General features: G+C 41.7%; 1 long non-coding RNA gene across 3 annotated transcripts in view; it reads right to left on the bottom strand.

Moving 5' to 3' along the window:
* Positions 1 to 7933: 7933 nt before the first annotated feature.
* Positions 7934 to 20227, bottom strand: part of LOC137147721 (uncharacterized) — a 67113-nt gene continuing 54819 nt past the window's right edge. For 2 of the 3 annotated variants that reach the window (XR_010918308.1, XR_010918309.1), the window contains 2 exons: positions 14225 to 14381; positions 7934 to 9965 (listed from right to left, as the gene is read on the bottom strand). This is a non-coding gene — a long non-coding RNA (uncharacterized lncRNA). Of the gene's footprint in view, positions 9966 to 14224; positions 14382 to 15001; positions 16591 to 20227 lie in introns of those variants that run through there. The other variant, XR_010918310.1, reaches the window with a different exon arrangement.

Here is a 20227-nt window from a genome sequence, read left to right as displayed (position 1 = left end):
GTTAGAAAAAAGATTTTAGACAGGATGAAAGGGAAAGCCAGCCAGCCAGCCAGTCTTGCTTGGAAGGTTAAATAAGCGAATATCAAGTTAAATGAGAGAATTATGTTTTGCCACATAGAATGAGAAAATTAGTCTTACATAATTGAGTCCAGTTAGAAATGGGCCATTCTAGATTAAAAATCCAATACAATTTTGTGCAATGTCAATACAAAACACAGTTACAAATGTAGCTAGAGAAGTTTTTAATAATTTGCAAAATACTGTAGGTAAAAGAAAGTAAAAACTGCAGCAAGTGACATAAAAATATAAGCCATAATACTGATTCCAGCAGCATAAATTTGAAATATGTCCCTTAAAGTCAATGGAGTGATTCTGGCCCATTATTTTAAAAGGAGACTTTAATAAAACCCAGTACCTCTGGGGACTTTTTGCAAAAATTACAAATAATTAAAAGAAGAAAGCTTTCTTGCCAGACCTGCAAAGATCACATCTTCGGAGTGGAATTGGAAGCACAGATCTTACAAACAAATCACTTATGTGTACATGAAAAATCATAAATTTCTCTGTTTGCAAAACACTGGCGTGCAGCCTGTGAACTTCCATTAGCAGGAGCAGCTGTACTTCAGTATACTCCTTAACATCAAAGGTGGCATCTTTTGCATGCAAAAAATATTTTCTGAAGTCGTGTCCATACAAAACACAGAAATGTTGATTTATCAGACAGAACTCCAAGGAGCTCTCCCTGTTTGTTTGCTATAGTCCATCTCTCCAGCTTTTGCATTATTCTTTCTATTCTATTCAAATGCCACATAGCGATAGCTTCAACATGTTTCACTTACTTTAGGAAGTATTTATGAATACTTATATCTGTCAAACCTGAAGTGCTCAGTCAGACTAGGGTGATGGCTATAATCCTGCTGCAGTTCATTGATAGAACCACCACTGATGTCAATGGGAGTTTGGCATTTAAAAACTGCAGGCTATGGCATCTCTTTATAGCTCTTGGACAGGATATTCCATCCTGCATGGATGAAACAGACTAACATGCCTAGATTATACCGTCCTGTATGAAGTGGAAGAGCGAGTCATAAATAACATGCAGTTTCCAGGCTTTTGTGGTGTGATGTTGCTTGTGTGGTGTCTTTCTAAAAGACAGCTATAGCGTGTCACCAAAGCAATGAATAGAAAAGACAGCAAAATGATAATTGGCTAGAAAGGATAATAGCACTAACCTGGGGAAACAAAGCAAGAAGTAAAAGCCACTTCAACTGCACAGAGCTTACACAGTCTAACTCTCATCAGACTCTCAGATTTCTCTATAGGGCCCAGCTGGCAACACCCCACCTGGGCAAAGGAGCTGAGGCCCAGATTTTTAAAGGTATTTAGGCATTGCTATACCCAACACTGCAAGTCTAAGGCCTAGATCCACAACAGTATTTAGGTGCCTAAGTCCCTGTTTTAGGCTCCACTGGGATCCTCAAAACTCCTGCCTAACCCTGCAGGCATCTAAATTCACTTGGTGCCTGAATTTTCAGTATAAAAGTTCCCCCCCAGTGCCTAAGTTTCTGCCTCTGGGCATGTACACTGCTGCCTCACTCTAAGTATCTGGACGCTTATCTCCTGCCTCAGTCCCAGTTTGATTCACAAACCAGAGGAAGACAGGCATCAGCCAGCCTATTTCACAGGCAGGGCCTGGTCCAGCAGACATGCTCTGAGTCACTTACTGAATTGGGTCTCATTCAAAATCTGGTCCACTGTTACCTCCCTTGTATCTTTAAGCCCAGTGGTTAGAGCACTCACCTGGGATGTGGGAGCCTGGGTTCAATTCCCTGCCCTGCCTGAGGGGAGAAAGGATTTGAGGAGGGGTCTCCTACCTTTCAGGTGCTCTAACCATGGAGCTATGGCATATTTTGTTGTAGGGCTCCCTCAGTCTCTCTTGATGAAGCTGTTCCACTGGGTTTAATGCATAGTCATTGGGCCATAGTGAAAGAAGGCTCTGTAGCCCAGTGATCAGGGCACTCTCCTGGGAGACCCCCAGGTCCAGTCCCCCTGCTTCCGTGACTCTAATTATTTATACCCAGTGGAACAGCTTCAACAGGAGAGACTCTGAGGAAGCCCCCCACTCAGAATGTCCCCCAGCGTTGTGGATAGAGCATTCTGCTGAGAGGTGAGACACCCTTGTTCGAATTCTTTCTCCCCCTCAGGCAGAGGGGCGTACTCAACCCAGCGGTGGGAGACCTCCTCTTGTTGGTGTGGAATGAGGCAGGCTTCTAACTCATTCTCACAAAACCCAGGTTAGGCACCTACGCCTTCAGGAGTGAGGTTCCCGGTTCTGAAGCGCTAGCAAAGACAGATGCCTCCCTGCAGCCTGGGATCAGAGGCCTGTTATTTTTATGAGAGGGGCAGGGCTTAGGAACCCCTTCCTGTCAGCATCTTCCATTGGCTAGCTTAGGTGGTTCCTCGCCTCGCGTGCTGGCTTGTGTGGAACTCATGCGAAGGCTTCTGTCTCACCCCAGTCACTGTATACGGAGCCTTGGTGCCTCATTCAGACTTTGCAGGTCACAGACTTGTTCCTGTGACTTTCTAGGCATCTAACAGTTAGGCCCTGCAATGCTCAGTCTCACAATGTCTAAGTCCCTTTGTGAATCCAGGCCACAGATCCGGGGTCCAGATCCTCAAAGCTATTTAGGCACCTAACTGCAATTGAAACCAACAGGAGTTAGGTGCCTAAATACCTCTGAGGATGTGGCTAGATTCACAAGAGGACTTAGCCCGTCAGTGTTGCTAACTCCAAGGTTCCCTGCTGCCTTATAACGAGCGAGGCACCCAGGATCCTCGTATGGGCAGAATGAGGTGCTTAAGGGAGGAGTCCTTAGAAGTAGTCAAGCTGAGCAGGGAGCCATGAAAGCTAGCCAGGAGAGAAATGCAAGGGAAAGGGCTTAAGGCCCCGATTCACAAAGGTATTTAGGAACCTGTGTCTCATCAATATGGGATCTAAATGATTAGCTGGAGGCAGGCACCTATCTTTGCTCAGGATCCTCAGCCATGAACCTCTTCATGTTATTAGGTGCCTAAGCCAGGCCAACCTATTTTAAAAAACTACAAACAGTGACTCTATAGCCCAGCCACCTAGAGCACTCATCTGGGATATGGGAGCGTCAGGTTCAAGGCTCTTTTCTAAATCAGGCTGAGCAATGATTTGAATCTGAGGTGAGTGCCCTAATCATGGTGCTGTTGTGTGATCTGGGAACACACACGCCCCAAAAACTCCCCACCTACCTTTGGTGTAGGGCCCAATCCTGTGGACATGCTCTGAAAATGCCCACAGGATCAGGCCCTGCAGGCGAGCTGGGATGCTTAGTCTGAGAATGCCACTTGAGGGCTGCTGGGGCTAAGGCTTTGTACAGTCTGTTAGCTGCAGGGCAGCATCAGCACTTACATGGCTTTGCTCATGCCTACTGATGGAAACCTAGGGGACTTAGGTGCTTATGGAATTAGGCTGCAGCTGAGCAATGATTTTGAGAATATCAGCAGAACCTAAACGTTGCACTTAGGCATCTAAAGAGGCAGCTTGCTTGCCACTTAGGTACCTTTTGGATCTAGTCGTTTTGGACATGAACACACCTCGTAAGGAGTAATAGTCTGGAGGTAAGGTTAAGGGCTCGATTCTGTATTTAGTGCATTAAAATCCCCACCATCTTTGGGGAGAAATTTTGGATACGCAAGATTGGACCCAAAGTGAACAGAGGGAAAAAAGAGAGAGAGGAGAGAAAGGAAAGTAGGGGCCAAGAGGAAGAAAGGAAAGAAACAGAACCTTTACTCCTTAGACGTCGCTGCATCATGACATTTCAGGCTTCCCCGTCGCATTGAACCAACCCACAACATTTCTGCATGCCCCCTGCGTGCTTGTAGATGGGTATCTTTCTCTTTTAAGCTCTGTGCTGAAGCTGCGCCTATTTTATGTATTTTAATTAGTGCCCTACCACAATCCACAACAGCCCAGTGTGTTTTGGACTATTATAGCTAAATTGCATTATTTACAAAATGAGATGCCTAAGTGCTAAAGAAGGCGGGGAATTAATTTTATGTCAACAACAGAGGATTGTTTTGGTATTAATGTTTTCTGTACTGAAACAGTAACAATAGTATTAATACTTAGCACTTATATATCTCCTCATACGTTCAAAACATTTTACAAACATTTACTCATTAACCCTCCCAAGAAGGCTACAAGGCAGGCAGGGGAGACAGTCTTAACCCAGATTCACAGACGGAGGAAAACAATATAGAGAGGTTAAGGCTAAATTACCAGAGGTGCCCTCTAAATTTGAGTGCCCAGCTTGAGGTGTTCCTTCTTGGGCCCTCAGAAAGAGAGACATCCAAAATTAGTTGCCGCTTGTGAAAATCTAGCTGCATGTGATTTGCCCAGAGCCATATAATGAGTCAGTGGAAGAACTGGAATGAGAATGCAGGTCTCCCAGTTGCAGGCTCTGTCCATATTGGCTTTCAAAAGAGCTTCCAATAAACAAAAATCTAAGCACTGAGCTACAATCTAGTTCTACTTTCCACACAATAAGCAGGTCAAAGTATCAATTTGAACATCCATTGTCCCCTCCTTCGGGAACATTTTTTGAGGGGAATGAACTGAAGGACCTAGTACCACAGCTGTCTTCCATCTCTAAGTTCCATGATTCTATAAACCTATCTCAGAGAGAGAAAGAGAAGCAGGTGAAGGGCCTTTTCCTGATCTGTCAGAACTCGAATGTTTTGGCTTTGGACTTCAACAGGAGGAGGATAGGCACCAAATCAACCCTAATGTTCCTGTCCTCTCAGATATTCTGTAATGTTTATAGTCCCCCCGTATTGAAGTCAGACTTTCTGAAAAAATCACTAGTGTGTGGAGTGCCTCTGTAGCTGCAGATAATGCCCCATTTGGAGTGTGTATCATAAACTTGAAAATTTACAGGATTTCAGGGTTTACTTTTTCCCTCCAAAGATAAAGTGATTCATGAGAAACTTTAAGGTGGAGTACTCAAAACAAGGAGTGTATAAATGATTATCAAGGGAAGGTCAGTACTAGTTCTTCAAGTCTGAGCATGTCCCATTGTTAATGGCACATAAATAAGGCTAGCTAGATTCCTGTGGTGTAGAAGAATTGCTATCACACTTCTCCTAAGACTCTTACAGGTTTCTGACTCACTCCATTCAGCATCAATGAGACTGATCTCAGTTTTCCCATTTTAAAGTGTGGTTAAGCATGAACTGATAAAATTATATTTTCTCATTTAACAGTTTTGCCCCTTTGGGTTCAAATCATAGCTGCTTACTTGACAAAAGACAGGGGATTTTTTAACTTCACTGTGTAGAAATTCAGTGCAGCGATGGAAGAGTGACCTGGATCTTACTTGCCCTCATGTATTAATGCAATTAATTACATTTCAAGATAAGATCTAATTGCAGAATCTTTATTACAGCTTGGTGATGTAAGTGCCAGAAAAACGCCTGGTTTTCAGATCCCAAGCTGAATTTACAGCTCTTGCAGTTAGAAAAAAATCATCTTTTGACTTAAGTGACCCTGATTGATTGGGAAGTCATTCAGTGAGAACAAATATGGAACCCCAGGATGTCCTTTGCATAGAGTCACTTCTAAGATTATAACCTCTTCTACTTTGTCAGTGTTACAAAAATCTCTCTCTATGTAACACGCACACACACACACCCTAATTATGATATCCTTATCTTCACTTATATTGATAGCATTATACTGTAGTACTTTGCTCTAACCTCAGAATAAATCCTACTAAAAGTATCTGGTTTATGGTATTTCAAGCTATGACAAGATCATATTACAATGGGAAACAAAGTCATCTTGTGCCTTTTAGTATCTGATCCTGAAGCAACGTCTTTTGTAGAACTTGCTAATATCTTTCTGGCTTACACTAAGTTTTTCTTACACTTAAGTTTTCCATATTGTAGCAAAGATTCATGTTTGAATGCTTAGCTGTATAATACATATGGGCTAAATCCTGAGAGGTACTGAGCAACCGCAATGCCCAGAGAAATCAAAGGAACTTGAAGCTACACTATAATGTAGTATAGTAATCCAGCCTGAGCTGAGGTAAAACAGCCATACATTACTCTGCTGAGATCTGCATCAAAGAGGAAATGTCACACAGACTTCAAATGAAGAAAAAGGAATTCTGTTCTCTGCACTGTCACTAGGGAATCCAAGAGCAGCTACAGCTCTATGACCCAGAGACTACAAGCCATACTGGCAAAGGTCAGATGTATGCTTCCAATAGACACAGTAATAGGTCTGGCCATGTCCTCCATCTTCATCTTATCCAGACTCTGTCTAAGGCATTTTACTCCCATCCTCACCCCTATCTCTGCCAGACACTGGGGAAGCTAGGAGACTTCAGTTTCGTGATTAAATGAAAAGGAGAGGTGGATCTGAGTGTTGTCACATTGGAGAGGTAGATCTGAGTGTCACAATACAGATGATGTTTGGCCAGGCCAAAATATTTCACTATCTCCTTTAGTATTAGCACAATGATATTCACCAGAAGGGCTGATGAGATAAAGCCAGGAAAGCACCTTTTAGGAAGATGACTAAGTACCGAGGACCACCCTTTCGCACCTCTCAGAGACGAAGGCATGGCTACACCTAAGGGCTGTCCTGTCTGCAGACAAGTCAACAGCATTTGTGATTAATGGCATCATATGGCTGCTGCTAGATCTAAACAAAACCAGCATGGACATATCACTGGGGTGTACCCTCAGAGGGCCACCCGCAGCTACAGATAACATCTCCATATCGGTCCCAGATTTAAAACCTGACGAGTAGAAAAAAAGATCATCTTCAAGGCTGAGATGCAGCTAGAGCTGCTCTAACACCATCTTCTCAATAGACTGTCCCCCATAAATAGATGGTTAAAGACCAGTGATCATTGGGTAGTTTGTTAATGGTGGCGTGTGAGCAGAGTCCTCACACAGCATGAGAGTCCAATAGGGCTTTGAAGTTAAATGGTGCCAGCCTCATCTGGAATAAATGGGTGGTAAATGGGTGAAGCCACCACAGGGCTGGAATGTTTACCGCACATTGTCTCTGCCCCTCCCTCTCTTCTCAGGCAGCACAAGGTGACTGCCATTCCCAACTCCTCAGGAGAGAGGTAAGGAGGGGTTGGTCCACTGCCACCCCTCCTCAGGTGAGGAGGTTATCCGAGCACCTCTAGGTACAAACCTGTTTTCAGTTCTCACAGCTTTCGACATCACTAGCTCTGTCTGGCTCTCTCACATCTTGTGTTATTCCCTAATGTCCTGGCAATCCTGTGCTGACAAATAACTCCCTGCTGCGAAATTACTCACCTGTCAAAAATTAAGAGCGCCATTTGGAATCCTAATATTGATACTTACCTTGTGTAGGACAGAACTGAGGAACAATGGAATACTTCTGTGTTCTTATACATGTTCTGTGTGTGTATGGTTAATATATAGCTGTGGCTATTTATAAGCTATGGTGAGTGTGATATATATGCTGGTGGGTGTGTTTAAGCCTTTCATGTGAGGATCTAAAAACACTTTACAAATGTTAATTAAATTAAGCCTCCCAAGCCCATGAGGTAGGAAAGCTTTACGTGAACCATTTTACAGCTGGATCGAACTGAGACGCAGAGCACCAAGGTAACTTTCCAAAAGCCACATAGCAACAGAAGCAGCCAGGGAACCCAACAGTCCTGACTCCTAGGTTCTTGCTCTAATAACAAGACATCAGCTCCTCTCTAAAATGGACAGACTGTGACGCAAGGTTAACTGAGGACCATTACAGAATATGCTTTTTTAAGTAGGAGAACAACAAAGAAAATAGAAGTTTTTAAAAAATAAACAATGCAACCTTTGTACAAACAGTACACAATGGGTGAAGTCTGGAGGTAGGATTTACTTTATTTGCATATGTTAGGAGTGGCAGAAGGAAGCAGTGATATAATCTTTGAGTTATAAGATCATATCCTTTTAAAACTCATGAAAATAAACCCTACACCCAAACTTTGTCTATTATACATTTTCTCTGAATGCCTATTGGACACATACAGTAATACATTTAGTAGAATGAGCCAAATCCTGATTGCCTTAGTTAAATGTTTGAATTTATAAAATGCAGAAAAATTAATCTGATTTGTAAGTGATGCACATGGAATTTAGGCCCTGTATGTGTGTTGTGCTTGTACACAAATGCATTCCATATCAAATCTTCTACAAGTGCATTGAATACGGTGATTGCTGACAGGGGGTGTATAGTTTACTTACTCAGAGGTAGGGAAATTCAATCTCTCTTCAGTTTCCCCCTTGGGAAGGTGCCATCAGGATGCTGCTTGTTTTCAAAACAATCATTAGCAAAGTAGCTTCTGCCTCCTTTTGTGTAAGACAATGATTTTATTGGTACATGGCAATAAAGATCATGAGATACAGAGGCAAGTTACAAACTGCTCTGAGTCTTGATATCCTCTTTCGGACATTAGAGAAACTTCTATTTCAATGTAAAGTTGCAGCCTGACTTACTATTCAGCCTTTTAAATAGCTGAAGTAATAAGAAAATGAAGTAGTTAAGTAACACCGTGTTTCTGCCTTACTTTAATCACTGTTTCTGTGAAGTATGTGATTACCTTTTGCACAGAGTAACAAATCTGCTTGTGAGAAAGGGGATCAGGATGGTAAGGACTGAATTACTTGCTAAGAACTGGGCTGAAAAAGGATGTTTAAAGCTGGGGGCAGCTGGCAACTTAGATATTCTTTTTCCTCTATCACATGAGCACACTGTTAGAGTAGGGTTGATCATGAGTGCATGGCTATTTTTATGAAAAGTCCTGAATTGAAGCATTTGTTGTATTAAGACAAGACGTATATAACACATTCAAAAATTGACCATTCTAATTTCTTCTGTGTCTTTTGCAATGTTTGGGGTCTCTGGGCCTGATTTAAAACATACTAAGGCCTGGTCTACACCTAAAAATTAGATTGACCTAGTTACATTGCTCAGGGCTGTGAAAAATGTCATGCCCTATACGGCGTAGGGAGTTCAACTTAACTCTCACTGTAAATGCAGCTAGGTGTACAGAAGAATTCTACTGTCACCTCTGAGAGAGGTGGATTACTTTCATCAGCGGAAAAAACCTGTCTGTTGATGTAAGGAGCATCTATGCTACAGCAGCACAGTTACAATGCCATGGCTGTGCCACTGTATTATAGACATGGCCTAAATCAACTTAATACCATCTGTTCTCCCCGGCTTTTGAGAGGAGGTGGCTCAAAGAGGGTTATAGAGTCCTCCATGATAAGGAATTTGTAATTGGTTTATTTGGTAATGTTAATAGTTTTCAATATATGTGCACCCAGAGTAATCTGGATAGACATACTGGATAGGCACTCCAAATAAATAAGGAGTTACATCTTAGGACCATAACTTCTTATGTGTTTGTACAGTACCTAACGTAACAGGAGCCCAATTCCAAATGGAGTCTAAGAGCCATTCTGCAATATCAATACTAAAAATACTACTATTAAATCTCCAGGTTCACAGAGAATTGTGATTCTGTTTGCTGTTTTACCACGTGGTTTCTCCTCTCTCCTTCGCTGACTGATTATTTCTACTTTTTTTTCTTCTCTGCTGATAGAAACCCAACTCTAAAATTTTACTTTAACCTGGATCTCCAGCTCTTGGCACAGTTGTCTCTGTAAACGTCTCATTCATCAACCTTTCACTCTCCTGAATGCTGCATAGCATGTCAGACGTGGTCGCAAGATCATCGTCGGCCTTGCTATCAAAGTCTCAACAAGCTCCCATACTCAGAGTACTGAACCAGTATGCATCACGGGCTCAAGCACTGCTTTGCAAACCACAGCAGTCTCTTCTGTTTTTGGTCTCTAACCTTTCAGACTCATGGTCCCTCCTAATCTGTACAGAAAATCTGAAAAGGAAGAAAATATAAATGAAATAGTGTAAATACATTTATTCCGTCACTAAACTCCATTTATTTAAACAGAACAGCTCACAGAGATGTGTTTAAACTCACAATGCAATTTTTTTTAAAACTCTGTAGAGCTCTTTAAGTTTTATGTACCAGCAAACTCAAAGCAGGAACTATCAGGAAACAAAGAAATAGCCTACATTTTAACACCCACAATTAACAGTGCTTGACCATGCAGAAGTGCATAGATGTTTACAAGAACAGGAACTTTGCAGCGCCCCCAGTGGTTGATCAGAGAGCAGTGCTGACAAGTTTGAGGGGAATGTCCAGTTCAGTCTTCTTCCTCAGCCAAGGACAGCAGGAGCGATGTGTGGCCTAGAGTAGGAAAATAGGGGGAATCCTTGGTTCAGAGCCAAAGCTGAAAAATCTTCTGTTGAGAATATACTAAAAAAATCCCTAAATCTGCCCCCAATCACATACCCACAACACAGAACTGGTGAAGCTCAATTCTGAGTTTGCAGTTCCCTGGAAATGAATGTTTTACCAGGGTCTGATATGCAAATAGCAGCACAGGATGCCTATACTTTTCAGAGAGAAAAAGCATCTCTTTTGCAAGCACATTTCAAACCCAAGCCTTCGTTCCTTTTAATATATTTTATTACTTGTGGTGCTTGCTGGAAAGGAGAAGATATCAGTCAAAGCACAGTATAGAAATGTTGTATTCTGAGAGACAAATTTTATTACCCTTTTTAAAGGGGAGATAAAAATGCTGTTCATTCATCTTTATAGTGCTCTTGCAATTTGGACTTAACACAGACTATAGGAGTCATAGCAATTTCAGATATGAAAAATAAGGATTTGGTAACCTCTTAACTGAGTTTAAAAAAAAAGAATCACTGTAAGCATTTGATATTTGGGGTATTAAGCTCTGTTTAGTTTAGAAGCCCAAAGCATGGGTGCTATCTATCAATAATAATAATTAACAGAATAATCATGAAGATGATAATTTTGCGCTTGTATAGAACCTTCATGGACACAGCATTTTTGGGAGGGAGGAAAATATTTTGTTAATTTTTCAGATGGGTAAACTGAGGCACAGAGACGTGAATGTGACTTTCACAAGGTCATAGAGCAAGTTAATAGTTGTGGGTGAAATTCTAGCTCCACTGAAATCAATGGCAAAATTTCCATTGACTTTAATGGGCCAGAATTTCTCCCTATGCAGGAATTAGAACCCAGGAAGTCTAGCTGCTCTGATCTGAATGCACATGAACAGTAGAGATTTTTCATAGGCAGTGAGTGGAGAATGAATTTTGAATTGAAAGAGCGATAAGCCTGTTGCATATTAACACAAAAAAAATCTAACTTCTGGCAAACAATTGATTACTCCAGCAGCAACTCTGGTTTCGGTTTATGGGTTTTTTTTTTTAGACTAAAGCCCATTTTTAAAGGCATTGCTTTGTTTTAGGTATTGCAGTGTTGCAATACCTAATTGATTTAGGCACCCATATCTCATTTTCAAAAGTGACTTAGGCACTTGGGAACCAAAATCCCTTAGGTTATTAAGTGCCTAAGTCACTTTTGAAAATGTGATTTAGGATCCTAAACCAGTAAGCATTCCCACACTGAGCATTTAAAAACTGGGCCTAAGTGTTTTAGATGAGTCTATTATTTTTTTCCAACATCAACAGAATTTTCCTGAAAACATTCACATTTCACTTACTAGTATGATGGGAAACAACACATTTACTGCAATTTATATTGCTTGTGTTCTTCTTCACTTCAACAATGAGTCATTATTCAGAGTATGTTTATGTAATATCATAAATACCAATCTCTGGTATTTATGTAGCATACTATTTACTTGGGCAAGTTGCCACATGCACGAAAGTAGTAAACAAAGAGCCATTCTTTGGGGGGGGGTTAAAAAGAGTCTTAAAATGAATCCAATTTTCCTTCATAAGGCACTCCTTGTTATTTTACCTAAAGTGGCTCTTTAAGATATACAATATGATAAAACACACAATTCCTGGGAGACTTAATTATGGTTCCTAAGAGACTGGTGAATAAACAATCAGGGACAGAGTGTTTATTTTCCCTAGGTTTTTCTTAACTATTAATGGGAAGCATGAAAAAAAGGTCAATTTAGTAAAATCTCTGCTGCAGGAACATGTCAGGTTGGTAAAGAACAAGGAATGTTGAACTCCGCACCTTACCAAACACATGACATTTCTGTCTAAAAGCAGAAATATTTTATTGGATTCCCAATAATCCTAGTTTGTAAACTTGCTTGTGGTGGGTGTAAATACCACAGCAAGCCCTTTGTTATATTTACTGTACTGTATCTTATGCCTCAATGGTACTAACTACAGTGCGTGTTCCAAATTAAAGAGTTCGCCTTGTCTCACCTTGCTCTTGGATTCGCATAAACAACTTCCTTCACTGCAAGGTGACAAACTCTTCCAAAGGCATAAGAAATGTCCTGCCCTACATGTATTCCTAGATGACCCAAGCCTGAAAAGGGCTGAACAACCTCAATCGCAACTATTGTCAATGGGGCCGATGTGCTCAGCACTGCACAGGATTGGGCCTACAGAGTCTAAAGGGCTTCCATGGATTCCCAAAGCTTTGGATCAGGGCCAAAGTAAATGTCAACAGCTAAAGCAAAATTTTTTTGTATCCCTTCATGGGAAATCTATCAGGACACATTATAGCGATAACAGTGGGCTGGGAGATGCTGTGTAATATAACAGTGATAATAACACTGGTCCCTTTAAGGCCTCTCATTTTGGCCACCCAGAAATGGCAACACTCAAAATCATGAATCGCTTTTGAAAATCTAGGCCTGGACCTTCTTGGTTCTATTTCTAGCTCGGCCACTGATGGCAGCCTGGTTAGTCACTAATCTCTCTGCATCAGTTTCACCAGCTGTAGCATGGGGATGATAATATTTAGCTACTTCCCTAGGGTGTTGGTAGACTGTAATTAATTCATGTTTGCAAAGTGCTTCATGGTCCTTGAAAAGTAGTGCTTAGGAGGATGAAATGGTACATATAATACACTAGCAAAAGCAGAGCCCCAGACCTCTCTAGGGTTTTGGACCTGCACCACAGGAGTCAGTTGCAGCTTTGCCCATTGACTTCACTAGGCATAGGATCAGGTCCTAATAACTTAACAGAGACTAATGTTGACCTAGCATTCTTCCTCTGCTCAGAGCATTAGATTGCTCAGATCTGTAGCTTACATTTATTTAAGAGACACTACTTTTAAGCTTAGTCAAAGTCATGGTAGACTCTCTTATGTACCAGAAGCACTGAACTACATGTTGATGAGCTGAGGAGTTCAGGGAAACGTGAGAGCTCACATGTTATGGAGATCATTGCCTAACTGATGGGAGATGTTTTGTGTCTCTCTCTATGTATTCTTCACATCCAGATCTGCAAATAATGTAACAAGGGAGATACATTCACAGGATGAAGCAGGTCAAGCTAGTACTTGTTCCTGCCGTAAGGATTTATTAGAGAAGTGAATAAACACGATTGTTGTGGTAATTAACCCCATGTAAATCACAAATCCTGCCTTTATAGGCTTTTGTTTGTGTTGCTGTCGTTAAGGGCTAGTCCGCGTTTCCATGAGGTAAACCACAGTTTTCAAGCTGTGTTGAGCCCTGAGGCAACGCCACAGCAAATGAAGGGGAAGATCACACAACAGAGGAGAGTGGGACCCCGCCGACGAAACTCCATTTGTGTTCATTTTTTTGAGATTCTCCAAGTAAAAAAAAAAGGGGGGGGGGGGGAATCTTTGGGCGATTTCAGTTTTGTAGCGGTTTTATCTAAAAAGGGAAGGCTTACACTTTCAGCCCCCTGGAGTCCATTCTTTCCTCAATCCATGCAAGTAACAATTTCCATTGGAAAGGACAATGGATCCCAAAGTTCTTATGGCCGTTAACTGTCCCCTAGTCCCAGCAGAATGCCCCTGAAGATTAGCGGCGCTTGTATGCCTAGATGGAGGCAGTATAACAGGCTCTCGTGAACTGGTTCTTTTTGCTCTATTTACATTACATTAAAAACAGTGCAGAGACTGAGTATTCGTATCATGCTGGGTTGGCAGCTCAGGAGTTTGGAGTCCTCTATATCCGCTCAATCCAAAATCCACTGAAGTCAATGGGAGTCTTTCTATGACTTCGACGGGATTTGGATCAGGCCCGAAATGACCAAAACTGATATTGCAAATGACAGGCAATAGCAGTGCAGACTTACCCATCTTGCCCCACGAATAAGCCTCATCTCTGTCTTAATGGGGCTACCTCTGTGGTGAGAGGTTTTGTGACCGCTCAGTCCTTGCTTGCCATCTCTGCCAATTAAGGCCACTTGTAGAGGTGGTTTTGTGACATGGACATTTGCTGCAGATTCTGTGCTATTAAAAAATAAATAAAACAGTCATGTTATTTCACTTTCCCTCGTCGCGGTCTAGCACCTTGTGCTAACAATAGAATCATCCCCACACCAGTGGGAGCCCTGATGAGATGACTGTGATTCACTGGGTCAGGCCATAGATGAATTGTGTGGCTCAACCTGTCAATGTCTACAGAGTGCACTTGAGCTTTCCTGCTGCAAGATGCTATGTGCCAAATATTTAAGTTAAGGGATGTTATCATGGGGCAAGACAGCACCTCTGTAGACAGATTTCCCATTGCTGTCATGGGAAATATAAAGAGGGCTTCCAGTTTCCACAGGACTTCCCTTACCACAGCGAGGGCTCTCATCAGTACCAGCTAACAACATTCAGAGTGACTGATGACTCTAGTCACTCAGCTGGTTTTAAGTCCCATACAAGCAATCAAAATGACATGCCCTTTGGAAATGCTTCTGGGCACTGAGCTAGATCAAACAGCTTCTGAATCTCATATCCCCCCTCTCATTCCATGAGCCCATCCCCAGGTTTGTCTCTCTTTGACTAGACTGAAGAGGAAATGATCACCCAACAAAGGCAAAACTACAAAGTACAAATGAAAACATGTTTAGTAGTTCGCATACCTTACACGTTATCGAATGCGGGTGGAAATGTCCATAATGTGCCAGCCATCTCAAACCCAGGAACTACCGTCCCCATAATCCCTAGAGACAGAGACATTTCTGATTGTGCTCCAGCTTCCCCATAAAAGCTCCATTGTTATGGAAGCCCAGCCTTTACCAGGAGCCATGGCATTGAGCCACAGCCTCCAGGGACACTCCGAAGCTGCACAAAACAAGTTTTTCCAAACAGTTTAAGTGTTCCCCAGCCCAGACTCTCACGTTCTCGTTGTTTGTGCAGGAACACTAACCCACCAAGCCCTGCCTATGATGCTGGGTGTTTAAACTCTAGAGACATTATTTTCTAACATGCCAGAGTGCTTTAACCTACTGGCCATTTAGAACTAGGATTAATAGGTAGATTCCACAAACGCAGCAGCAGGGATTCATCTCTGCTTTAAAAAAAAAAAAAACCATAAGGGAATCAGATAGTACATGTGCAATGGCTGCTTCCTTAGGATTATTCTGTTAGTTAGTAATTTCTCTTAGCCTAACTGTGATTTGCGGTAGTTAACGAGATATGTGCAGGATTCGTTAAACAGCTTCTATTTGTCATACCATTAATGATGAAAATAGTTATACTCAATATGCTGTGCGAAAGCACACACTGAACTAGAAGGCAAGGCAATTGTAGTAAAGCTCCCCCTGGTTTCAGTGCTCCAGATCAGACTGCCCTCTTAAAGCCCTTGCAAACCACAGAAGCAGGAAAAGTTCATTTGAAGACAGGCAGAGCTCCTGCTCAGAGATTCCAATCCCTTTACTAACCAGAGGGCAGCACAAGGCCAGCTGAACATCTCTGCAGTGGTTAAACACCTTCCTTAGGGTGCAAGCCTGGTGCTTGTGTCAAGTTCAAGTAAAGGCATGCTACAGGGAGCTCTGTGCCAGACGTCACTGGGTCCACTTTGCAGCTGCTACTAGTCACTGACATGGTGCCTCAGCCTCCCCTCCTATTCCCTCTTCCTGTGCCAGTGGATCTTTGTGGTAAGTGGGTGCACCACTCACGTCTCTACCCTCAAGATTACAAAGTAGCTCACTGTCATGTGTTCTGAGCACCCCTTCATGGGTTTTCTTCAGTCTGGCTCTGGGAACCTCTGCCAACTGGGCCTCCCATACTCACAGTAGGGAAGGAAGAGGTAATATTATTTTAAAAAGGGCTCCCCTTGTCCTATTGCACTCTCATTTCTTGCGACTAAACATACCTAAGTACCTGAATTTTGTATGCAGTTACCCATCTACGCATGCTAATGGGGGGGGGGGGGGGTCACCATGGATTTGAGCATGCAAGTTGAGGAGCCCATTTGAAAATGTGGCCTTGAAACGCTATTTCACACAACACATTCCTTGCCAGCAAACGTATGAAGCCCCTTTGCACTCTTTCTTTCTTGCACACCCCGGACGAGTATTATAGACAATCACAGAAAGAGCTAATGAATTGAAAGGGTTAACTATAATTCACTGCCTGTGTTGATAATGGTCCTCCTTTTTGCCACTTAAACCTTCACAATGAGGCACTAGTCTCTCATATCTACTTAGATAAGGCTAACACAATTGAAAATCACAAGCAGAACTCACAGCCAAACTGACTGACTATTAACGGTACTTTTTAAACGGGGAAAATACGATGGAGTGTCGTCACCACTTCACACCGTGGAGTGTTTGATGTTTTATATATGAAGCCCTTCTGAGGGCAGCTTTTAAATGGGTTGCTCCGCAATGATGATAAAGTAAACAATATCAAACCTAGAGAGGCTTTTCTTGAGTGTTCAGCAACAGACCTAGCCTTGACAGAGAGTCTGGGCAGGTTCTTAATGACCTGCTTCAAGCAGGAAAGTGTCAAGCAAGCAAAACCTTTTACAGGTGTCTAAATACTAGTTGCTGTTTGAGGAAGTAAAAGGCTTCAAAATAAGCTTCTGTAGTCGTGTGTGCAGTGCTTTCACGGAGACCTGGTTTGTGAATTCTGTTTGTGCTCAAGAACCTAGGCCAAAGCCCATTGGAATCAATTGAAAGACTCGCAGGATATGTCTAATCTACACTAAAACACCAGTGACTGGCCCGTGTCAGCTGACTCAGGCATATGGGGCTTGTGTCGCGGGGCTACAAAACTGCCGTGTAGACATTGGGACTGGGGCTGGAGCCTGGGCTCTGGGACCCTGCAAGAGGGGAAGCTCAGTTTGGTCTTATTTGTTATAGACTATGATTTTTACAGAGTTTATGTTTAGACATATCTCATGTATGTGATAGGAGAGGATAATTCATTATGAATCCCATTAGGGCAACAATGTTCTAAACTGCTCAGCTCCAAGGGCAGCAGCCTTCAGCTGGCTGGGTACCTCATGGACGGGAACAGCTAGCAAAGAGGCATGAAATCCGGGGCCCCGTTAGAGAAGGTGCAGGTCAAATCTGGACTTTTGGCAACTGCAAAAGACAAGAAAAAAATGGGACACCCCACCCCCAAGCACCAGGTTATAAAACAAACTGAGCTGTAAATTGAGGCTGTCACATTTTTGGGCTTGGAAACATGTTTACGTACTATACAGATACAGAAACGCCAACATCATTCTGCCAAATCTATTTTTGAAACTGATTCATGAGCTGAGTTTCCTGTTCCCTATATAGTATTTCCAGTAGTCGCTGTATAACAACCGGTGCAGCTCAGTGAGGTCTAAAGCAGGAGGACTACTAGGGGTCCGGTTTTGTAAAGTGCTCTCAACACCCCACTGGTTAGCCATGAACTCCAAGGAGACTCTTTGTTTTAGAACGAACATTGTAAAGTATGTAGTGAATTCCTGGCCTTGAGTGGAGATACTGAGGGCAGGTGCTAAATGGTAGCAACTGCTCTGCACTTAGCAACAAATCTCATGTTTAAGGTAGTTGAAAGAGGAGAGGCGGGAATGTTGCTCGGGAGATTTGTTTCCTCTTTCTGGATGATGACATCTTTTGACAATTGTTTGGGACATTGATTTTATAAATGTCCCAAGAGAAAGATTTAACTTTCCAGAGGAATTAAAACCTTTTAACCTCATATATTTATTTGCCTGCATTGGCTAAGGCCAAATGATGCAGAGATCTGGGGTTTGAATTCAAACCTTCAACAAGGACATTGAGATTGCTGTCAAGTGCATGATCCTATCAGGGTTCATCTTCATTCAGCTCATGAGAGAACACAAAAGGCCAACTACAACCCCGGTGAAGGCAGGAGCAATTCCACTAAAGTCCATAGAATTGCACTAGCTTTTACTAAAGCTAAATTTGGCCCAAAGACTCTCATTTTGTCTCACCTTCTGTATTAATCCTTTGATCCTTTCCACCGCTCTCTAACTGAATGCAGAGTGTATTTATTTTCGATCATAAATAATTTATTATAATCATAGTGCCTAGGAGTCCCAGTCATGGACCAGGAGCCCATTGTACTAGCGCTGTACAAATATAAAACAAAAAGACAATCCCAGCCCCCAAAGAGCTTACCCTCTAAGCAAACGTATAGTCATTTACTGTAAGGCATTTTGGTGCCCATTGCATTGTGCAGACAAACTATCAAGTTTTCAGCAAGGAGGTCATTTTTGGATTGACAATAAAATGACCGGAGTTCATGAAAAATACCAAGTATATCCCAAGAATACAAAATATTCCAGAATTATGTCTAAAAGCCTATGTGTCCTGCTTTTAGACTGTATGCTTTCTGCTGGTTTTGGATGTACAGAATAGAGACACAAATAGCTTTCCCCTGGGAATGCTCAGCACCCAGTATGAAGAATCCCATCGGACCTGTGTAACCAGGTTTGTTATCCAATAAACCTGCCCGCCTGCTGTCGTAAATGTCAGTAATACAGGCCAAATACATTTCTCTTATCAGAAGAAAAAAGGCAAAGACATCTTTATAATTTTTCATCATTAAATATACAACTAAACATATAAAAGTACGTTCACAATGGCCAGATTTCTTACCAAAAGGTATATCCCGTGATCAAACATAATAATGTGCTTTGGTCACATTAAGCATAGAGCTGGAAATAACCTTGAGAAAGATATTTTTGAAGAAATGATAGAATGTCATCATAGTAGGGGATGACCATTGAGAAGTTGGATGTATGGTGTGCGGCAGATCACTGGATGGTCAGTTGCTGAATACTCTACGTTACCAATAGATCATGAAGGCTTCAGAAAATTCTGCTATGATGCTGCTGATATTCAGAGATGAATAAATGGATGTACTTATTTTCCAGCTCTATCCACTTCAGATCTAAAGGCAGAATTGAACCCACAGAGAGGAATGAATTTGTGGAGGATTGAACAAATATAGGTAGACTTTTGAAGTGACCTGGGTTTCCACTGTATGTTGGATAACAAGAGATGTGTAATGTGAAATGTTTATTGCTCTTCTGCCCTATGTGTGGCTGCTGCTCCCCTGCCTCACACTTTGTCATTGGCCAACATTTATAACCTCGTTATCTAGAACTCCCCTGCAGAAACTCTTCAATAAGAGTCACATTCTCCTTTAATTTATTGCATAGAGCTCTTATTGATCTGCATAAGTGACCTAGACCATAGCAAGGTAATTCTGCATTTTGCAAGTAATTTATAATCTCTTTTCAATTGGGACTATTTTTTCATTATATGTATCAAACAGAATTGTACAATGCCTTGAACAATAAGGAACATCTTGGTGTTACAGTAATACAAATAAATAACAAAATAATAATAATAGCAATGTTTGAAGGACAACAAGTTCTGGTACATATTTAGTATTATACCACTGGTATTACAACAGGTGCAGTACATAGACTGAAATATCATGGGGATAGGGCCTTGAGAACCAGGATTAGTTTCAGGTAGTGCTGGTCCGAAAAATTTTGATGGAATGGTTTTCCATCAGAAAACACAGTTCCAACAAAACTGAAACATTTCATGAAATCATATCAATTTCTCCAAAATTTCATGTAGGATAAAAGTCACATTTTGACATTTTCTGAAAAAATACGATTTTTCCTTTCAAAATATCTTTTTATTGAACTGCAACTGCAACAACAACAAAAAAATTAGAATTTGCTTTTCCAGAGAATTTCACAATACGGGATATAGTTCTGAATTGCAATGAAAACAAATTTCAAAATTCTCTGTGAAATGGAATTTTCATTCTCTCTGACATCCTCTATTTGCTCACAGGATGTGTAGAGCAGCATCAGTGAAAGC

The sequence above is a fragment of the Emydura macquarii genome, unplaced genomic scaffold, assembly GCF_026122565.2.
Source record: "Emydura macquarii macquarii isolate MOO-44397 ecotype Brisbane River unplaced genomic scaffold, CSIRO-AGI_Emac_v2 contig_561, whole genome shotgun sequence".
Lineage (NCBI taxonomy): Eukaryota > Metazoa > Chordata > Testudines > Chelidae > Emydura > Emydura macquarii.
This window is presented reverse-complemented; position numbering and strand designations above follow the sequence as displayed.